The 18,893-nt window shown below is 43.1% G+C and overlaps 1 pseudogene across 1 annotated transcript; it reads right to left on the reverse strand.

The window, feature by feature from the left end:
• Window positions 1–5,248: 5,248 nt before the first annotated feature.
• On the reverse strand, window positions 5,249–6,252 carry LOC308583494 (cAMP-dependent protein kinase catalytic subunit beta pseudogene; annotated as a pseudogene). Its single transcript has one exon. The product of its transcript is annotated as a cAMP-dependent protein kinase catalytic subunit beta pseudogene (transcript).
• Between the last annotated feature and the right edge of the window lie 12,641 nt (window positions 6,253–18,893).

Here is an 18,893-nt window from a genome sequence, read left to right on the forward strand (position 1 = left end):
CCTTATTTTTAGATCACACGCTGTAGTGATAAGCCACCAACGTGGAAAGTGTCCTTCTTGATACTGGGGTTGGACTGTGATTATTGCTGACACAAGTCTGGCATTCGAGAATATCCATTTGCTTGGCCTTTTTCTTTCTAAGCTGTGCACTCCGAAGAAATACAGATCCGTTTTGGGCCCGACTGTATTGTGATCGAAATCCCTTCTAATGGACGGTGCTTACAAGATGTCTCAGAAATATATACATCATTCAGGGCTAGTCATACATCTTCTTTCCACAGAGCAAACACTGCCCATTTAAGGAGAAATGCTACATTCATCTTGATGTGCGTTTACACCATACATCACAGGGCGGTACTACAGGTTTGCTTTGGGGAAGTAAGCAAACGCAGAAAAATTACCTCCCCTAACCTGGATTCATTCATACTTGGGAGGAGAAGAAAAATGTATTCTGCAGCATTGTCTTTGGGATTCAAGTATCTATGGACCATAAAAACTAATGATTCGTATGTTTGTATCTTCTTTTATGGAAGAGACAATGTTGGACAAATATTTCAACCAAGCACACTAGAATTAGACAATAAACCTTCCAATGAAACCATTTGTATTGCCATTTTTGTTTAGAGCCTTTATGGAACAAAAAGCTGTAAAACTGTCTTCCCTTCGACTCACCCAGGCCAAATGATGGCAATAGGGGTTGAGCGGTCTACTGAAACGATAGCAATGTGCATGTCTCATTGTGTCATATTTTGATTTCATATTGCAACTCAAAGCTGTTTGTGGTTATTTCACATTTCAGCCAACAAAGAAGTTTCATATAGCTGGTCATTGTGTGTTCCATTCTGCATGCATGTACTGCACAAGATCTCTATAAGGTTCAGAGCAGACCAGTCCTCTTCCTTTTTCCAGACAGCCCATGACTATATGCACAGTGCAATGCTCTTACTATTCCTAAAGTGGCTCACTGGGATGAGGGGGACAACTATGCTAGCTTCTTGGCAGGTGAGTCACTGTTGCTCACCAGGTGGTAGAGGATGATGGGCGAAGTGGCAGGAAGGATATCATGGTGGAACAAACCAGCAGGAGCACCAGATTGCCTCTATTTCGGTGTTTCCACTCCACTGATCTCACCCATCTCCCTCTCCCTCACAGCAAGCAACTGCAACCCACCTGCCAGGGAGCTATTATAGCTGTTCTGATACACCTTGTAAGCTTCTTCTGCTATTACCTGATACTAGAAGTACATCTCCCCTGTGCATATCTATCAGTTCTCCTCTTTAATGCTGCATTGTGATTTATGTATGGTAGGATGTGTCCTTACTCTAGCAGCTTCTGGGCAGACATCAAACTATAAACTTCTCTCATTTTGCAATGCTTCTTAGTAGTCCCACACCCTGAAGTTTTAGGTTTGTTAAAAATAAAAGTAAAAGTAAACATCTCTGAAGAACTGCAATGATCAATTGAGGTTTTTAATCAAATATTGAGGGGGGGATGATTAAAGGAAATACCTCAGCTCTAGATAAGAAATTTAAAATTGAGTTAAGACAATTTTTTTGCAATTTTGAAGGGTTATTTTTTAATGCTTCAAAGCTAATTAAAATGGAATTAAGTATTACTGTGACAATTGACATTTGCTTCTGAAACGGTAATTTGCTTTGTAATTAATGTAAATGCGATATTATTCTTTTTTAAAATTATTGGTGATGCCATTGTTAGCAGATTAATATTATCAGAGTAATCAAAGTGATGAAGCTGCAGCAGATAAATGCATAACTTCCAAGGATGCCAGAGAAGCAGGGGGCAATCACTGAGTTGGACTCAGTGGGAAAGTTTGGCCAAGGAAGGGAATAGTTGTCAGACAGATCCCAATATTTGGGTGGTATTGAATGAGAAATGCAGTTTTTAAGCCTTTGATTTTGCAACAGCAAAGGTACCCTGTGCAAGCTACTGAGGTTTTTTCCCCACCCCTCCATAGGTCTCCACATGTGAGTGCCTTTCTGTAGGCATAATAAGCATATCACATTTCTCTCTTTCTCTCTCTCTTCTGCATAGGTGACCACAATGAACCCTTGCAATGACAAATGTCCATTCAGTCAGGATTCTACTCCCAGTGTCAGAATAGCCCATCAGCAAAAAAGTAAAGAAAGAAAAAGAGAAGGAAAGGAGAAAGAAAAGAAAAAAAGACGAGAAAGTGAATTTGAAAAAGCAATCTCAGAGATTCATCACTATGAAAAAGCACATAATGTGGCACTGTAGTGACACACTATCACATAAAATAGAAAGGAATAGCCACATTCATCTTAATGTGCCTGCACTTCTGTTGGAAGGCATGCCACCATGCTTTATAGTTTCTGTATCATGTATTCCAGTAGAACCCAATGGCTGGGAGAATCCTTCTGTCCAGCGCTTTTCTTCTAGAAAGAGAAGGGATGGGACTGCATACTCTGGAGTACCCCCAGAAAAAAGCACTGCTTCCACCTCCCAAATAATCAAAATAACTTTCAGCTCTTGAAAAGCAATAAAAAAATCAAAAGTATATCTGCATTTGGAAAAAAGTTAATATTTCCTGTACACTAAGCATTTTTAAAGAACATACTTCAAGACAAACAGGACTAGGAGGCATCAACTTGACCTGCATTTTAGCCTTTTGGAAAGGCACAGTTGACCTCCGTGATTGTCTTCTTTGTGCTGTCCATATTACTCACGTTGGAAGAAAAGTGCGTACACTTTGGATGAATTGTTCAAGAACAGTTGGTTCTGCAGGAAAATATGACTTCTGTAAAGCTGCCAAGGTTAGAAAGATCAATGGATATTTGCTGCATAAATACTGTTTGTGCAAGATGAAGCAGCCTGGGGGCTGATTGAATTTATGAACCTCATTTCCCCAGATTCCTATACATTTGGACTGGAGAACACATATGCAAAGGCCAGTCTATCTTCCACTGAAAGAAGTCAGTCTTTCTGGTTGCACACACACACACACACACACAGAGAGAGAGAGAGAGAGAGAGAGAGAGAGAGAGAGAGAGAGAGTGTTTTTCTTATAATTCTCTTTTGTCTTCTGAGACCAGTGTTATATGTACAAAAGAAACACACTCAAAAATGCAGACCAAGAAAATATGACTTCAACTGAAAATTTAACTCAACAGGTGAAAGCAATACTTCCCATATTAGTACTTATCAGAGAGCTAGTTCACATACTACCCTTTTCATGCACTGTATGCACAGCAGTTGATGGGAGCCACAGGAATGTTCACACACTCTTCACCACATAATTAACACTCAGCATGAACCGAAGTATGTGCATGCATTTGCAAGGGTGGGTTGCGGTCTTTCACATTTCAACAGTGCCCTGTGCAAGGCCAAAATGTGATGCCCCCCCCGCGCCTTTGCCTTCCATTCTGTTCAATGCACCATGTCATAGTTGCAATGTCCTATGGCACCCCCTAGTGTGGCAGAACCAGCCCCGCTGCCCTAAATCTGCCTCTGACATTAGTTTCATGGGATCCACCCTCTGCAGGACGCTAGTGAATAGATCATCTAAATGAGGCATCCCTGCATATGAAATCTGCACAAGTGTAATCCACTGTGTTTATAAGATGCTATACATGCCCCACCACATACAGAACATGTATACTAGGGATATGTATGAGCTAACTAGCCATAATTAGTACAGCTTATGGTTTGCTTGAACTCTTGATTCCAACACAGTACAGTGACATTTGCAGCAACTGTCCTCACTTTCCAGGAGAGTCGCATTTTTTCTAGACCCTATCCTCGATAAATCACTGTCTCAATTTTGTCCCTTTTGTCCCCTTTTGGGGATACGTTGTTAAAATGTTGCTAACATGAGTTGCTAGACTCATTCTTCATGGTTCAGTTCCCTCCCCAGAGTCTCTAGAAGTTAAATGCAGGGTTTGTTTTGGAACATGCAAGTCCTCTTTTACACTCATTGCACTCAGGTGCAATGCAAAGTGCTGGTTGTCTGTTTAGCTTGGGATCAGGGTATGCAAAAGAACATTTTCACATATCTTCTTGCCCATTCATGGAGAGGTCTTCTTAATGCCCCTCCTCCTAAGTTTCCATTGATAGGAACATGGGAGGGTCCTTGGCCTAAGAAATCAATGTGAGCCCCTCCTTGTTAGCATTCCATGGTCACCTGAAGACTTTCTTGCGTTGACCGGCTTCAGCTCATTCCTTTTAACTTTTTTATTTTGTAGTTTTGCTCTGCCTGTGGAGTTGTTAGCTCGTTTTAATGATTGTGTTTTTTACTATCATTTCATAAGCTGCCTTGTATCGTTCAAATTTGGAACAACAACAAAACTGGGGTATATGCACCTTTAATAGGTACATGCACAAATAAATTTCTACAGGTCTATGGTGCATTTTCTGCCTTGTTCACATGCATGCACATAAACAACCACTAAGGTGCCATACAATACACAGTCTGCCATTTCATGCCCTGCACCTGCCCTGTATATTCTGAATACTTGATAAAACATTTCCAAATACCATACTCTGGTCTAGTATAGTCTTAAAACACAGAAAAGACTTATTTATGGTAATCAGATGTCAACCTTATATAAAGGCATACAGCAGGCTAAGTACAACTATTAACAATGTGCACTGGGATGAATTTAGAAGTGATTTGGGGGTAAATATAGGGTGTCAATACAAACATGTCCTTGTTTTCCCCAGTGAACTGTTGGAGGGCACTTTCTGGCCTAGAACGTATATGACTGAGAAGATGACACAATGCTTCTCCATTTCCAAGTACTCAGATGGCACCTTCTTCTTGGAATCCAGCACTTTATTTCACTGGAACACAAAATTAACATTCTTCATGTGTTTGTTTCAGTCTGAATTCATCTAAATCATGGATAGAAAGTATGCCCTTCTTGGAAATTAGCAGCATTGGTTTAGGCATTCATTACAGGGACAGCATAGAAAGAAGAAGCCAAATTGTAGCAAAGATAGTAGAAAGATGTATCCGTTCATCTAGGTTTAAAACAACTACTGCGTTGAAATTTGTTGTCTCCTGTTGACATGATTATTCTGCAGTAAGGGCTAAAGAACAGCCCACATTTGTGGCTGGTAACCTGTCCCATGTAGATTATATGTATCAGGAGTGGCTGATCAGGAGGGATAATGTCATGGTTCCAGTGTTGCTGCTACATGCCAGGACAGTAAATGGGCATGGTAGGGAGGTCAGTGTACCCTGGTATAGTCTATTCCCCCCCCCCATAAATCTAGATTGGTTGATTTGCAAAGAACGGAGGATATCCAGCTGCCATTTCATAAATTAAAACTCCTAAGGCCCACCAATCCACTGCTTTGTTGTAGCCCTTGCTGAGAATTATTTCTGGCGCCAAGTATTCTGGAGTCCCACATAACGTCCAGGTTCTGCCTTTTACTCTTTTTGCAAACCCAAAATCTGTGACCTGGATATATCCTTGCTGGTCAATTAAAAGATTTTCGGGTTTCAGATCTCTGTAGATGAGGTCTAGTGAATGGAGGTACTCAAATGTTAGCACTATCTGAGCTGCGTAAAATCGTGCATGTGGTTCACTGACTCTTCCAATTCTTCTTAGATGTGAGAACATTTCACCCCCAGGAACATATTCCATAACCATGTATAAATTAGAATTGTCCTTAAAAGAATACTCCAGTCTTACAAGGAAAGGGAAGTTCACTGCTTGTAATATTCTCTTTTCATTAAGTGTGTGTTCTATTTGCTTCAGCTTAACCACTTTTTGTTTATCCAGTATCTTCATGGCATAATACTGCTCTGTGGATTTGTGTTTCACCAGCATGACTCTGCCAAATGATCCAGTTCCAAGTGTTTTTAGCCTCTCAAAGTCATCTAAACCAGCAGTATTCTGAGGGGGGCTTTCCCATTTTCTTAAAAAGTCTTCTTTGGCTTTGGCTAGGAACTCTTTCACGCTCTCGATCTCGTTGCCCTTCTTGGCAGTGGCAGCGTTCCCCATGGCCGGGAGGCCGGCGGGCTGCTCTGTCCGTCCAGCGGGAGGAAGAAAGGGAGGGAGGGAAAAGGGCGGGACTCCCGAGCGGCTTCTGTGGAGCCGGCAAGAAGCGAAGGAGGAAGGAGTGTGGTGTCACTGCTTCGGTCTTTCCCCTCAGCGCTCGGCCTTCGGCTTCTCTCCCCCTCGCTCTAGTAAGGGGGCTCCGGGCGGCCTAAGTGGGAGGCGGCGAGGGCTCCTCCGGGTCCTGCCTCCTTTCTTTCCACTTGTCTGCCTGCCCTCCCCGACTCCACACACACACATACATGGCGGAAATGACGGCCGCTGAAGCGCCTCCTCCTTCTCCTCAGCCGTTCCTCCTCATGCTCGCAAGGGCTCCGGCTTCGCCTGCCCGGCGGCCTGGCGGGGCTACGCTCTTGGAGGAGGAGGAGGAGGCCCCCTGCCGGCCTCGCTTTCCCCCTCAGACTCTTCCTCACAACGCACCTCCTTTTGCCCTTGGTATAGTCTAACCATGGTTAACATGAATGCTGGTCAACAGTTTGGTTTGGAGGGGAATTCATGGCACCAGTAAGAAGACAATGGAGCGTGTGGACTTATTGAATTGTTCAATTCATAGTTAAAGAAAATGCCACCTTTATCTCTGAGCCAAGGAATGTTATAGTATCCCAAGCTCCCTCTTGAAAGAACATGTGCATGTTTGTGTGTGTAAGAGAGCAACTACACACACTGCTTATGCATCCAAGAGAGAATGAGTTCTCATATTATGTTTTGCACTTTACCAACTGGAGCTTAACTGTAATAGGTAGCCTGTGCATTTTACTCGATCTAACTCCAAACTAAATATTTGTGCTACCTCATTTGTGCCTTGCCATGTGGAATCACAATCACTGAGCTAAGAGTTCTTGGCAATGACCCTCCTGCAAGTTTTATTCATTTCCATAATACTACTTGTTTTGCATCTTTATCACTTTTTTAGCAATGTAAACATTGTGGTGCTTCCCTGAATTAAACATTGAGGCATTTTGAAGCGCCAGGACGAAGATCTAAAGCACTGGGTTTCTTTGCAGAATCTCAAAATCACCTTGGCATTTGGCTTAATACATCAGAATTGCTATAAAAATGATTGGAATGAGAATGTTTTAAGCAAACTGAAAGTAAAAAGTAGCCTTAACTTTCCCCAAAAGTGCTGTTTACTTTCATCTCCAGCTCATGGTAATGACTTAATCACCCTGGCTCTTCAGTGCTTAATGGCCTTTGTCCAGGTCTAGCAAGATTCTAATGTCACATAATCCAACAGCCCCAATTCCAATCTAATTCGAATTTGACAAGAGATGGAACTTGCTGGCGTAACCCTGCAGTTTGTTTATTTGTTTACATTTTTATAAAATGCACTTTCATAGGAAATATAGCAAATGTATGCTCAACATGACTAAGCTGCTTCTGTACGCCGGCTCCCTTGGCCAATAAAGCGAGATGAGCGCCGCAACCCCAGAGTCAGCCACGACTGGACCTAATGGTCAGGGGTCCCTTTACCTATGCTCAACATATAAATGGGATCCTCCTTAATGAGGGTCCTGGTTGCGCGCGGGCCCCTAAGGCACCCCCACTGGGAGAGTTGTTGCCGGGTGTGGCCCAAGCCTTAACCATTGGACCCAGGGTCACGCCAGGCTGTTTGGGCCAATCGGGGCGGTTGGTGCTATTCCTGGGGCCTATAAAAGTGGCAGCACGGCATAACTGGGGGAACTTGCATCGTGCTGCCGAACACCCGCCCTCCCTCCCTAATTTTAGGCGGTGCTGCTTTGGCCTTGCTTTGGATTGGGTTGCCTGCTTTGGAGCAGGGGCTGGGTAGGATTTTTTTCCATTTGGCAGATTGGATGTAGCCACTTGGTTTTCACCTACCCCCTTAGCAATCATCACAACTTTGTAAGGTTTGGCGGTTAGGCATTGGCTTATTGAAGTGTGTGGGAGGGGAGGTGCGGCCATCACCTGCCCCTCCATGAATAAGGGTATTCTGGTAAGGGAATCTGGGGGTCCTGGATCTCGTCCGAAGTCTGCTTGAGGGGCTAGGGCCATGCCAGGACAACAGGAACCCCGGGGTGAGCTTCGTTGGTCTTCATCGATGTTGCTCCCTCATTTGGTGTTTATCCTTTCAGACTTCCAGCCGGAGAGGCAGGAGTCAGTTATAGTCTGTTGCCAATGCCTAAACCAACACCGCTCACTTTGCTGTAATCAATAAAGTCGAGGCCTGAATTTTGCCCAATAACTTAAACTAAAATTATGTGTCAGTGTGAAGTTATTTTCAGGGGAAGGGCTTGAAGGCCTCGAAGCGCAAATGTTACTCAGCAGTGACAACATTGGTAAAAACCATAGTAACATGTCAAGAACAACTGGCACACCCCGTGAATGAAGGAGCATGCTGTGGCTGTTTGCGACCCCTCACAAAATTGTGTCCAGGGCCACAGACCCCATGGGCCACCACCACCACCATCCCCACGCTACACCTCTGCATCCAGGAAGTGCGGAATCTAGTGGATAACTCATCCAATCTTCACATTAGTTTGGACAGGGCAGATCATGTCAATGCATACTGGAAGTTCAAATTCTTCAATCATTCTTATTGCTGCCCATGCCACAGATAGGCTACCCATGTGCGGTAGAGGGAAGGGACATATGTATCCTCTTCCACACAAATGGATTGCTTTCTACGTAAGAGTGTCATCCAGGCCTTATAAGTCTCTGTGTTTAGATAAATGGTACACATTTCAAAATGTGACCTCTGAATCTTTTAGAGTTCTACTCATTAGCTCTATGATCCAATAACCTAACCCAAGCCCAGAGGTCAGCCATTAAAACACTTTGCATTAACTTTCATATTCTCAGTGTTAGCTATTTCCTTTGGATGGAAAACTAAACAGAAAGACCAGCCAATCTACAAGTATTTATGGTAAAACCAAGAACAGAGCTTATGGATTTTTTTCCCCTTCTAAAAGTGGGGAAACAAGAAGTCAGGCCCCATCTGTACTATACATTTAAAGCAGTATCACACCACTTTAAACAGCCATGGTTTCCCCCAAAGAATTCTGGGGGATGTAGTTTCTCAAGGGTGCTGAAAATTGTTAGGAGGCCACTATTCCCTTCACACAGCTACAATTCCAAGAGTTCACTGGGAGGAGGGATTGACTGTTGAACCACTTTGTGAGGAAGGCTAGCTGATGTCATGTTCTCTCCCTCTCCTCTGTAATGCCTTTTGTTCAAGAAGGCTGCACATCTCATATTATTTCCACTCTTCCACTAGTGCCAACCAATTATATTGAGGTGGGAAGCAGTATAAACACCACTAGGTGTTTAAGACCATAATAGATGCTTACCCCTTCCTCCGGGTGGGCGGTTGTTGCAGATCCTCACACCACAACTCCCCTCAGCCTCAGCCAGCATGAACAGTGTTCAAGGGTGATAGGAACTGTAGTTCTACAACATCTGGAAAACACCAGTCTGGGTAAGGCTGCTAAACAACACTGTGACAACAAGATACAAAGTAGGAGGAGACAGATGTCATTTTTGTTGGCAGTCACAAATTTTCAGGTAATATAGCTCCAGCCTGAAGTAAGCAATGTTGAGATCATGATCTTGAAAAGGAAGCTATCAGGCTAATGTGTGAATATCATATTTGATCAGATTTTCTTTAAAAAAATCAATTTTTTTTAAAAAAAGAAGAAGGATGACCCCATAGTATCAGCCAGTTCAAGTTACAGCTAAGCTTCATAGAAAGCATCAGCAAGTAAAGCAAATTTGCAAGTAATTATATTCTAAGTTATTTCTTACCATTTTCAAATGGCCTGTGGGTATTCAGAATATATTGGCTTTAGGCACACATATATAAACACTGCTAAAAGTGGGTTAAATTTCCCAGTGGAGTAACTTCACCAAAGTAAATGGATTTACACCAGCAAAGCATTTTGCCCAATACAAACTTTAACAAGGATCTGGGGAGCAGAATATCTATCTTCCAAAGCCAACATTGCTGTGACAGTTGTGTGCCAATTTGACCTCTGGTGTTTTGTGAAGCATTTAGAAATGTCACCATAACTCTTTGAACAAGGAAAAATGAGTTGGTAGGTATTAAGGGTATATTTTGCTTGCTTAACCAAGCTTAGAAACCACCCCATTTTTATAAAAAATGAATAGAAATCCTTCAAATTCAAGACATTTATAAAATACAAAAGCTATGCTACAAAGAATCCCCCATCCTGAACCAAAATCAAAACCCCAGATTCTTTGGCCTTCCTTTTCAAACCAAATATAAATGTTGATTTGTTGTATGTCTGGGTTATGCTGGAGTACATAATGTTGTTGCATTGGCAAATCAGCTGAAATGTTCTAACCAGGATTGCTACCCTGCATGAATCTGCAGCTGCTGCTTTGGCTGGGCCTGTCATGAGTTACTTCAGGCACATCCAACAGACATTCCTCTTCCTAGGTTGGTTCTGCCCCTTGTACTGAATTCAGGAAAGAAAATCTGGAATCAATGGCTGTCGGCCACTTGGTGACACTACCTAGACTGAATGTTTTCATTGCTACAACTGTCCTTATTGAACCCCTGATTCCTTGTTTCTAGCACAAGTTTCCAGATCTAGCTGTTTTTCTGAAGAAAGACATCCAAACGGCCAAAGCTCCCATTATCAACCTGTGAACTCTACTATGTCCTTGTGAAACCGTAAGGCTGACCTACAGGAACCACTAGGCATGGTCAGTAAATCTCTTGCTGTTGCATCCATGAAGAAGCTTTGACCAGATGTTGTTGGTCTACAAATCCAATCAATCCCAGCAAGTATGGCCAGATGGAAGCTGTAGTTCAGCAACATCTGGAGAGATAAAGGTTCCACACACCTCTGTTTTTGGATCAATGAAATCTACAGTACTGAAAATGCCTTTTGCCTCCTATATCATAGAATCATAGAACTGCAGAGTTGGAAGAGTCCCCTGGGATCATCTAGTCCAACTCCTTCAATGCAAGAATATGCAGGTGGCCTATATAGGGACTGAACCTGCAACCAAGGCATTATCAGCACTCACACTCTAACCAAGTGAGCTAAATGCTTACTGGGGAAATGATAGAATTACATATGCTCAACTATATAATAATCATCAGCTTACGAGCGTGGAGTAAATCTTGCTGCCTACGTTGCAAAATCCCTGCTCCCTTCTAGGAACAGGGCAGCACAGCCAATGTAGGACAAAACCATGTCCTCCTGCCTGTCAGCTGACATCATCAGTGGCATGAGCAGATCAGCATGGTTTGAGGGAAACACCCTTCCAGCCCAAGTTGAACTCCCTAGTGGGCCAAGGCTGTGGACTTGAGGTTGCCTAAAACAGATCCACAGCTTTGACTTGGGCTTGTGCCTGAGCTCTCCCAGGATTGCTCCCCGCTTCTTGTTATTTGAAGCCAAGGTTACTTTTTGTACTATTGAGCTTAAAATGGGTGATCATTTTAATGTGCAGGGTAGGCTTGGGATGAGCATCCTCAATATATGTGCTCTATCGCATCTTGAGAACCATCCCCAGTGCCCTCGACATGCTGGATGGCAAAGGTCAGCAGCAGAATACCTACTATACTTGTCTGGGCTTCCTGCATGATGTAGGATTAGGCTTGTAAATTGTGCAAGGAGCCTATGGGAATGCAGCAGGCTCCTCACTGAAGGCATTGGCCTTCCAACATGTGGAGGGGGCAGAGGGCAGCGCAGAGATAAAACAATAAGAGTGTAGCTAGCACAGTCATCCCTCCATACCATTCTAAGCATATAAGGAAAACTCACACCAAAATAGGGCTAAGGTTGTTTGCAGATCTTCGCTTTCTTACTGCTTGACCAAGTAAGGGCTCATTAAAACTCAGTAATCCTTCTAGAAAAGCATTTTATGGTAATGTGCTTCCTATGCTGATTTGAGCATGTTTCACATTTATTTCCTCACTGTTAAAGGACTATTGATTCCTTGGAACTTTCCCCTCACTCCACTTTTCTCTTCTATCCTAGGATAAAATTTCGTATATTGCTTGGAATTTGTTTTGAGTGGACATGTGGCGAAGAAAAAACCATTTTTGAAGAAACAAACAGAAAATCTTGATTTTCAGAGAAACAAGATATAAGCTAGATTCTGTGTTAATCAGGGCATTTGCTTTGTATAGTGCAGAACACTATGGAGCAAACAAAATAATGCCATCCACCATAGTATTTTGTGACATGATTACTTATAGTCGAGACCCTCTTGACTACCTTGGTGCCCATTAGCACTGCAGCAGTCCACAGGCATTCAGCACCCCCATAATGAAGCAGTGTATTTCACAGGGCTTATGATTCAGCGGTGATTTGTTCCAAGTTAAAATTAGGAATGGTTTTGTACCAATAGCCTTTACAAACTTTTGTCTAAATTGCTAAATTTAGGACTCGGGATTTGTTTGTCATATTTATAGTTTGCCACTGAACTAAAGAAAAGATGCCTTACAGGGTAAATAAAACTGAGCAGAGTATGTTCAACAAAATGTAATGCAGTGGAAGACTCTATTACTTCTAGTGATGATGGTGATTTTACACAAAATTTTTGCCAAGTGAACCAAAGTGGAAGATCATATGTGAAACAGAGAAACAATGTATAGGGCCATTGACTGGCTCAAAAAACAAACAAACCTGGATCCCAAATGGAATTGGGTCAAACTGGGATTTATCTAGAGTGAGTTGAGACAGTTTTGTATCATCCCAGGATGGGTCCGTCCAGAGAAATCTGGGGCCATCACAAGGGGGTTTAAACTTTAAACCCTAAAATGTGATCACAGAATTGACAAATATTTACATTCTCTGAGTCAACCAAGGGATACTGGAACCAGCACCCATTAAAATTATGTTCCCCATCCATTGCTTTACAATGGTAGCTAATAGTTTGTAACAAATATTGATGTATATGAATTCCACACAGTTTAGCTCTTTCTGATCTTAGCCTTCTTCCGTAACCCATATCTGACTTATTAGAAACATTGGCTGTAGGCTTAGGGCACCTCATTTAAATTTGTCTAACTCTGCCTGCTATTTATGTCAAGCATAAGCATAGTAATAATTAATAGGACTACTGTCTATACTGCCCAATTCATTCAAACCAATAAGCCTTCCTCATAGGTTAGAACCACAGAGCAGCTTCAGTTACAAAAAAAAAAGAGTCAGGAACAACAAGCTCTACCATCTCTGTAATGATGCATGGTTTTAAAACCCAGATGACCCTGTTTTGCATCTACAGTATTATTCATGGCAAGAGCTATCAGTTGTAATAAGCCTCATGCTTGTTTTACATCTTGCCATATACATAGCCCCAACAGATAAGCACTATGGAAAAGAAATGTATTGAGGTAGAACTTTTTGCATAAGCTTTTGTACATGCTATAGCCCCAAAGTGAGCTTGAAGCTCAGAAGGTCATTTGGAATTACTGTTTCTGGGACTATGCTTTTTGTCAGCTGCTATCCATGACAATCCTGGGGTAATCCTGGGGACACTTGGGACTTATGGTACAAGATCTTCATGGTCCTTATCTCTTCCCTTGGGCATAAAACTCCCTGAATGGCTTTGATCCCACGTACCTGAAAGATCAACTCCTCCCATACTAATCAAACCAGGAGTCGTGTTCATTCTGGGAGGCCCTGTTAACAATCCCATTGCCCTCAGAGTGTGGTGGCACAGGGAAGAACCATCTTGATAGTAGCTCCCAAGATCTGGACCTCCCTTCCCCGGGGTGTGAGCCTGGTGCTAACATTGTAAGCATTTCAGTGGCACACGAAAGTGCACTTTCCCACTCAGACTTTGAATGTGAGCTTTTCCTTCTGTTTCCGGTGCTGTACTGTTTTTACTTTGGATTGATGTTTCTATTTTATGTATGATTGTACATTTATTCTTAATTGTACCCCACTCTGGGCTTTGCTTTGTGAAGGACAAGCAACATATATGGATACCAAATACAATAGTGTTACATGTTAGGGGGCATAGGCTCAATGCCTGGACCCCCTTCTAATTCTTGGAACAGCCAAGCAAGCTTCCTCATGAGGTGATAGCATGGGTGATGGGCCATTAAGGGGAACAAACGAAGAGGCTCTGTGCGAGAGGGCAAATGGGTGAGGTTCCCTCTGTTAACTTGGTGGTAGTTAGAAGGACAAAGACAGAATTGAGAGGAGAGTTAGTTGAGTGATGTCAGCTAGAAATTAGAAGAAAAGAAGTAAAAGTCCCAATAGGAAATGGATTAAGGTTGTAATCCTAAAGTTATTTTCTTGAGAGTAAACCCCATTAAATTCAGCGGAAGTTACTTCCAAGTAGGATGGAGGAGAAAATAAATTTGCATTTAAAGTCAAATCTATAAAATTTGCACTTTCTAAAACAACACGAGCACCAAAGGTAAAAAAAAATAAGGTAAAGGTAACCTGGATGGTTAAGTCCGGTTGAATTTGTCTATGGGTTGCAGTGCTCATCTCCGCTTTCAGGCCAAAGGAGCTGGCATTTGTCTGCAAACAGCTTTCCGGCTCATGTGGCCTGCATGGCTAAACTACTTCTGGCACAATAGGACACCGTGGCGGAAGCCAGAGTGCACAGAGATGCCATTTAACTTCCCACCACAGTGGTACCTATTTATCTACCTGCACTAGTATGCTTTCAAACTGCTAGGTTGACAGGAGCTGGGACAAAACAATAGGAACTCACCCCATCTCATGGATTCAAACTGCCAATCTTATGATTGGCAAGCCCAAGGGCTCAGTGGTTTAGACCAGAGCATGACCTGCATCCCAAACACAAGCACCAAAACCCATTGTGACCCAGAACTTGCTTGCGGAAACTTGTATGTTAGTCAAAACTGTATGTGTTTCTTACGATAAAGTCACTCTGATGCTGAATAATGTTCATGAGGTTTTAAAAACAAAACAAAACACAAATGTGAAAATGTGGAGAATTTAAGGTTGGAAAAAATGAAGAATAGAAACTAGCACATCCTTCCACCTGTAATTCTGAATGCACATGGTTAGGATTACAGTCTTTGTGGAACAACATGCACAAGTCAACAAACATCACTTCAGAAAAGAAGAAAAGCAGTGAAGCACCTGTCTAGACAGCGACAATTATACATCAATGAATATGTAAACAACGTACATGGCAAAGCAATTCACATATGTATTTGAATACAATGTGAACATGTTGTTCTTTGTTTGTTTTTTTTAAAAAAAAACTTTTATTATAGAGAACTAGGGTGAAAAGCATTCATTGCAAGTGTCCATGCTGTGATGAGGGTCGAATGGGCAGATAGAAGGAAATCTGCTTGATAGTCCATTTTCAGCATATTCCTCTGACATCCCTCCACCCACACCACAGGTACTTAAATCTACAGTGTGGCTGGAGGAGGAGAACAAGAGGCTGAGAGCAAAATGGGTGTGGTTTTGACACCTCTGAGTATTTGAGAAGAAGAAATTCATGGAGGTAAGAATTTCTTGCCCCCTTTTTTACTTTTACTTTTTCACAGAACCAGCCTGTGGTTGTCAAAATCCTGCATTATGTCAGTAATTTGTAGATTACAGGAATGCCTCATGCTGTGCCTTTTGAAAATGTTTTCTTTCTTCCTGAGTGGCCGATAAAAGCTTTAGAATGAATACCCAAATTCTATTCCACTAAAAAGTAGGAGCATGAATACTCTGAAGCAAAAGCTGTTCAGATTACTTTTCTCTTCTTAAACTCATCCCACTGTGTCTGACAATTACAGAGCAAAATAATATGTCCTTGTTTTGGTCCGCTTCATTCAGACAATTACTTCACCAGAGCATTTTCTTGTACTAATAATATATAACATTGTATCATTTAAATCTACTCAGCCATTCCGATCATTTTCTGTTTCAAATCTTTATGCTGATGTGAGGAAACCTGACAAAAAACTGCCACGCTGTTTTCCAGGACAGCATGTTTCCGTTAACGTGAAACAGACTTTCTGGATTTAGTGTGCTGGTGGCATTATTGAAATTTCTAGATGATCGTTTTCTTCCACCTGAAAACTTTGCACTGACTGAACAATAATGCAGCAACAAAAGCATATTTACAATGGAATCCTATGCAATTTTTTATTATTCAATAAGCCCCACTGAACTCAATGACACTCCCAGGTAAGTGTATAGATGATTGTAGCCTCAGCCATACAAGTTGCTGGTGTTGTTGCTGTTTTCTCCCCATAGCCAAAAGTTACTCCCCCCCCCCCAAAAAAAAAAAAATATTATTGGATTCTGCAGTGAAAGCATAACCAACCATAAGGTATGGTGTTTCTAATGCTGCACAAAACAATGATTTAAGCGACTACAGCTAAATACTGACCTATAGGCATGCCAACTCCTAGGGGCAGAGGTGTCTTTGGCCCCCTCAATATTGGCTGGCGGGGGGTCAGGGCCCCTCGATGCTGAGGGTGTAGAGGAGGCTGAGTACGGAGCTGAGCACAGCACAATTCAGTGGCTGGATCCTCCTGAGTGTGAGAGAGGAAGCTGTGTCCTGCTGTACTGGGTTCTCTGCTAGGCCTCCTCCCAATGATGCAATGCCCCTGCCCCAATCTTAGGTGCAAGACAGCGCCTCTGCTGACCCCGTGTCCAGAAAGCAGAGAGAGCTGCTAGCTACATATGCTAGGGCTTCTCCATGCAACACCCTGCCAATGTTGCATTCAGGCCCAAAACTGTAAGGAGTGTTGCAACACCACTTTGATGACTCAAGAGAAGCACAGGTCTTGGAACACTGATTCAGCTCTTTATCCTCCAGGGCTGCAGTTCTATCTCAGAGGCAGCTGCCTTATACTGAGTTGGCCCATCTAGCTCAGTATGGTCTAATATAGTGACTGACAGCAGCTCTCCAAGACTGAACCTAGGATCTGCTGTATGCAAAGCATAATCTTCTCTACAATTGAGTTGCTACTCTTCCTCTTGGCCTAGACTACACACACAGTTCCTTGTTGTTATTGTCAGGGAAAGTCTTTGTTCAACTGCAGCTAGTGAAAGGGAGGCCACCTATTATAAATATTAATACAGTTTATCTCTGGTACCCCCCCCCCATCATTGATGAACATAATAGAAGAATCAGAATTCCTACCCAGTAGCTGCACTAGACACACAAATGTCAATTTAAAAATGTATTCTCTGTTTTGTTTCTTATTTCTTTTATATGACTAACATTTGTATAGGATAATTATTCCGTAAGAATTTCGAGGAGATAGTGATCTGACATGGTCAACTCTTCTTGTCTATCTCTTCCTGGCTCTGCTTGTCTATGTTTTATTCCTTTCTCTATCCTGGTCAATAAAAGACTTTGATGTATGGCCTGGCATTTTTGTCCTTTGATGTAGGGTAGCTCTAGTTGAGCCTGTATTAGCCCAACAAGACACAGGTCTATAAAATATCTAGTTTGGGGGCATGTCAGTCAGAAGCTCTGCATAGACTGTGGGCATAGGCGCCGACTCCATGGGGCTTGAGGGGGCCCGAGCCCCCTCAAAAATTCGTTTGGGGGGGCTCAGCCCCCCCAATAATCTCGGGCGGCGGTGGGCGCGTCCGCGGCTTTTATAGGGCGCCCGGCGCGCACCAGCTCGATAACGGGCACCGGCGCGGCGGGGGGCGCCGGGCCGGGGGAGGGGGGCGGCCGGCCTGTCTCCTTGGCAACCCCATTGAGCAGCGCCGGCTCCCCCGGGAGGGCCATCCCCCCGCGCCGCCGATCGCCAACACCGCCGACGCTGTGGCTGCCCGAGCCCGAGCCCGAGCCAAAGCCAAAGCCAGAGCCCGAGTCAGAGTCAGAGCCAGAGCCAGAGCCAGTCAGTCAGTCAGGAAGGAAGGAGAAATGGGGAGGGAGACGAGGGAGGAAAATTGCGCGCAGGGTGAAGAAAGGAGAAGGGCGAACGAGACGAGCTTCCAACCCAAAAAAGGGCTGGAAGACTGGGAGGATGCAGGATCGGGAAAGAAAGCGACGCCTTCCCCGCCCGCGACGTCGCCCGCTTGTCATTGGCAGCGCAGCGGGCGCCCAGAGGGGCTGGGCACCGGCGCAGGGCCGCTCCGCAGCCGCAGAGGACAGCTGCGCGGCTAGCAAGGTGCGCCGCGTAGAGCGCGGCCCTTGTGTGGCCCGGTGGCCAGGCAAGCTCGGGCGGGGACCCCCATGCGAATCTAAGACGGGAGAAGAGGGCAGAGCAAAGGGGGTCCCTTCCCCAACCTCCGGCTCTGAGACTTCCCTGCGCCCCAGAAAAGCGAAAGGATTTTCTCTCTTTTTTATATATATATAAATATTTTATTAAGTTTTCAAATACAAAGTTAGAAACATACACTGAAGAAAAAAGTAAAAGAACAAGAAAAAGAAAAAAGAAAAAGAAGAAAAGAAAACCAACCATTCAACACATTTTTTATATAACTAACTGGACTTCCTCGCATCTCCCTTACCCTGCATTCTTTATAATAAAGATATCAGCAAATTATTACCTTGTTTCGTACCTTATTTTGTACTTTTCAAATACTATACCTCTAAATTTAACATACTTTTCATCAGTTACTTATATCTTAAATTAAACATAGTATTACCTTAGATTTTGACCTTTTCTTACTTAAAATATAATTTCCTGTTTCCCAAATCTAATTGCTGAAGCTATAGTTTCCGAATCGTGTAAATTTTTAACATTCATACAACTTATATTGTTTTTGTAAATAGTCCTTAAATTTTTTCCAGTCCTCTTCCGTTGTTTCTTCTCCCAAATCTCGGATTCTGCCAGTCATTTCAGCCAGTTCCATGTAGTCCATCAATTGCGTCTGCCACTCTTCCAGTGTGGGCAAATCTTGTGTCTTCCAATATTTTGCGATAAGTATTCTTGCTGCTGTAGTTGCATACATAAAGAAAGTT

Source organism: Podarcis bocagei (genome assembly GCF_964188305.1).
Source record: "Podarcis bocagei genome assembly, chromosome: 3".
Classification (NCBI taxonomy): domain Eukaryota; kingdom Metazoa; phylum Chordata; class Lepidosauria; order Squamata; family Lacertidae; genus Podarcis; species Podarcis bocagei.